This window comes from Pinus tabuliformis, chromosome X (assembly GCF_031772625.1).
Source record: "Pinus tabuliformis cultivar Carrire ecotype Pingquan chromosome X, CPIR1, whole genome shotgun sequence".
NCBI classification, from domain to species: Eukaryota; Viridiplantae; Streptophyta; class Pinopsida; order Pinales; family Pinaceae; genus Pinus; species Pinus tabuliformis.
This window is the reverse complement of record NC_142308.1, coordinates 12,813,248-12,818,008: the sequence shown is the minus strand read 5'-3', so window position 1 is coordinate 12,818,008 and position 4,761 is coordinate 12,813,248.

Genomic DNA, 4,761 nt, shown 5'->3' with positions numbered 1-4,761 from the left:
GTACGGATTTGCCTTGATTTGCATGCCAAGGTACAGCCACTTGCTGTACGGATTTTTGCTCCTCGATTTCTGTGCACTTGCTGTACGGATTTCTAGAAAAACGTGTCCAATATCTGCCTTTCACTGTGTGCTAACTCAGTTGTACGGATTTTTTAAAATGTTGCCTTGGAATGTGTGCCAAGCTGCTGCCTCCTTCTCCTTCCTGTCCAGAAATCTCCCTTGCTCTCTTGCTCTCATTCTCCCAAACTGCTCATGAAAAAATTAATGACCTTTTCCTCCTTTCCCTCCTTTAATCTAACCCTAAGTGACTTTTGGGGAATCCCTAAATCCAATCGCTGAAATAGATTGAGATCTAGAGATGAGATTAAATGTTCATTTAAATCTCACTTTCTATTTTTTAATTCACCCCACTTTAATAAAAATCCACTTAGTCATTTATTTCCAAAGTCATTTTTCCTTTCTAATTTTACATTGACTTTATTAAAGTCACTTTAAAATTAGACTTTAGTAACTTTATCACTTAAAGTCACTTTTAAATTAGATTTGACTTTATAAAAAGTATAAAGTCATTTTAGGAGAAAAATTAAATTCTTTTGGACACTTTTCCCTAGGCCAAAGATCAAAGCCTTAGGGAACCCCCTATCCTCTAGTACCAAATTTCAACATGTCTCATGCATTCATGTTAGTTGCATATGTGTTTCTTATGTTGTAAGACTATGTGCTTATTGCATTTATATGGTATGGGTTATGGTTGCAGTAAGGTCGCCACGGGAAGTTGACAATGTTGTTGTGGACTGTGTTGTCATGAGTGTGTGGTTGATTATGCATTTTTTATGCACGTTAATGTTCACATGTGGTCAAATGTACAGTGATGTAGTGGTTGTTGTCATGCATGAGGTCATGGTATGTGTAGTTGATATGATCATGTATTGATGACTGGACTTTAGCTAGAATGGTGGTTATATAGTCGTATGCTTATTTGTTATATTTCTATATGTTGTCATGATTATGTTATATATATATTACGTTGATTTGTTCATTTTGCGAACGAGGTATCCTCCTTGAATTATGCTAAGGTACGTTGGTTTATTGTGATGTGGTTTACATGACATGATATACCTTGCAGGAAGAATATCAAAGATGACTAGCAAGATGGTAGACTATAGTTCATGAGAGTCTCCTTATGGATCAGATGAGCAGCATGGTGTTGTACACTCCTCTGATTTGAAAAACACACTAAGCAGCTTAAAGGCGGAAGTAAGGAGTTGTAAGGCAAACAATGACAGAATCATACAGGCACAGGAGAAACAAGGAAAGGTAAATGCAATGATACTTCAGAGTTTTTCAGAATTTCAGTGACAAGGACCACTTCGGATCAGCCATGAGTAGGAGGATAGAACTAATGGGGCATTTGGCAGTAGGTTGCATGGTGGTCACGAGTCGGATAGAGATGACACAGTGAGAGGTGGCATGGTGTTGGATACTCCACATAGGGGAGGTGATGAACATAGGTACTTACTCTAGTTTTGGTTCTGATAGGCATTATGGTCATCATCGTTATCATCCATACAGGATGAGTGATAGGGGATACTTTCCAAATGAATTTAAGAAAGAAAATCCACCTACATTTGATGGAGAGATGAAAAAGTCATAGGATGCAGAAGCATGGTTTCTTGGTATGAGAAAGTTCTTTAGATTGCATGATTATTTAGAGAACATGAAATTCAAAATAGCTACATTCAATTTTAAAGGTAGAGCAGATATTTTGTGGGAAAATGTGAAGAACTTCAAAGATATTTATGAGGAGGAGTTGACCTAGAGTGAATTCGAGAGACTATTCAGGAAGTACCTATTGGAGAGATACTTCAATGACAAGGCAAAAGAATTCTATGAATTGAATATGGAATAGATGACCGATGAGGGGTACACTAGCATATTCTTGGAGCTATTGAGGTATGTGCCTAGTACACTAACATATTCTTGGAGCTATTCAGGTATTTGCCTTACCTCAAGGAGGAGAAGGTCAAGATTCAGAGATTCATTAGTGGATTACCGATTGCATTCAAAGACATGATTAAGTTTGATGAACCTAGATCATTGGAGGAGGACATCTGAAAGCTAAAGCATTGTTATGAACAATTGAAGCGCAGATTTGAGACTAAGTCAGATTATAAGGGTAATGATAAGAATAAAGGAAAATGGGACAAGAAGCAAGCGAGACCTCAAGGTACAGGTAATAAAGAGAATGCAACATCGTTTAATAATTTCAATGCATCTAATAGAGGACAGGGACTTCGATCTAAGGAGAAGAATAAGGATGAAGTTTGGAAGCCTTTACAGTGTTGGACTTGTGGCAAGGATCGTCGTAGGAGAGATTGTCCACAACATCAGGGTGGTAGACCATAGATCTACAGTGCTCAGGAGGCACAGACAGTGGGAGATGTTGGGCAGAGTATTCCTAAGATCTATGCAGCACTGAATAACAGACAGACAGATCATCAGGCATCTATCATTGAGATGGACAGTGAGCTTCGTGCTCAAGTTGCTTCTATTTTTGTTGACCTTGGATCTAATTATAACTATGTTTATCCTTGCCTGGTGGATAAGTGTGGTTTGAATAAATAAGTGCATGCATAATCTTGGTCACTGCAGTTGGCTATAGGTACAAAGAAGCAAGTTCACCATTGGGTAAGCGCTTGTGCATTTCATTTGAATGGTATCCCTATCGCAGCACATTTGAATGTATTACCATTGGGATCATATAATACGTGTTGGGAATGGATTGGTTGTACATTCATAGGAACAAGGTGGATTGTTATGGGCATTATGAGTTTGTTGAAGTTCCCTTTGGTTTAACTAATGCTACAACTACCTTTATGTGCTTGATGAATAGTGTGTTGCATCTGTATTTGGACAAGTTTGTTATTGAGTTCATTGATGATATATTGGTATATTATAAAATAAAGAAGAGCATGTCGAGCATTTAACAACAGTGTTGAGATTGTTGAGAGAGCATCAGTTGTATGCTAAGCTCAGCAAGTGTAGTTTCTTTCAAACTAAGGTAAACTATTTGGGATATGTGGTTTTTGTGATACCTTGGAGGACAACCTCTGGCTAAGAAGAGGTCAGTGCCCAAGTCATTTATTCAAGACAGGGAAATTATCAATTTGTTATCCCATTTTTCCAGACCTCAGAAATTTTAATTCTACAGACAATGCTTTTAAATATTCCTTGGGAAAAACACTCTTTCAAAGTGGCCTTCTAATAGTGAATGTGATTTGTAGTTGTAGTACAGAGGATGAAATATTTTGAAGAAAGATTTAAAGAACGAGATACTTGAAGCAGAATCTCTTGTCTTAAACTTTAGCATAAATATATAAGTGATATGAAATGGAATACCGAAATGAGAAGCGCATATTAAGGTTATTTAACTTTAACTTACAGATATCAAAATTTCAATGAAATTGTAGTGCTAAAGGCCAACAACTTCATTACTCTCTTCTATAGCAAAATAACATTAAATTGAAAGATAACAAGAAACACATATCACACTTAACATATTTCTGGAATCACTTTAAAATCTTTATTAAAATCACCAAGAAGATCAAAATTACAAATGAAATTTTTGCATCTGAGGTCCAAAACTCAGAACCCTCCTCCTTCAAAATTGTCTTTTGTAACATAATTACAATAAGGACAGTTATGAAACTGTCAACTGTCAGAACTACTAACTATTTGCACTGTCTAGAAACTACTTTGTCCTTCGAAAACTATAATCATGAAGAGAATAAAACAAAATTACATAATTTTATAAAAACGTTTTCCAAATTTTATGTTGAAGTAAGAGGTGGCATTAGCTCATTGAGGTAACTAAGATTCTGGTGCAGTTGAAGCCCAACTTTTGTACTTGTTGCTGTAGGTAACATCCACTCTCTACACATCCTCCAAACTGTCATATCTGCTTTGGGCTCTTAACAAACATTAGTGGAATTTTTAGGTATAAAATGGACCTCCTAAGGAAATTATAAAATAATAGTGGAAACAATAAAATAAGATTAGATTACATCATCAAATATTAGAGGGAAAAAAAGAAAAACTACTTTTTCAACTCGTATTTTCAATTTATCTCCCTATAGTTTTACTCAAATTGTTAGATGTAGAATTTGAATCCCCATCTAAAAAATACCCATGTTGCATACTTTTGATGGACCTTGCTACACAAAAAATGAGAAATACTTGAAAAAACGTGATTGTAATCACGATTTTTCATGTATTTCTCATTTTTCGTGTAACAAAGTCCATCGAAAATATGCAACATCGGTTCTCCTTGGATGAAAAATTAAATTTTGCATCCAATGAGTACTCTCACTCTAAATTTGAATAAAACCTTATGGAGATAAATTGAAAATACGAGTTGAAAAAGTAGTTTTATTATTTTATTATTTTTTATTCTTTTTACTTTTTTACTCCAAAAATGGTGAATCATCCCCCATGATTGACATCATCATCTTGAATCCTATTGGTTCTTATAAAGTTTATTTTGGTTGTACATTTTTCTTAGGGGGCCCATTTTAGACCTCAAAATTCCCCTAATGTCTGGTGTGAGCCATTCTAAAGTTGGTAATCTTGCTATAAGTTGGTTGGTCAGTAAAAAGAGTTCTTATTAAACACAATAGTTGAAAATCCATATGCAAATAATTCATTATTGTTTCCCCTTTTAGTGATGAAAAGTGTAACTAGGTTCGATCTTCATAATGACAT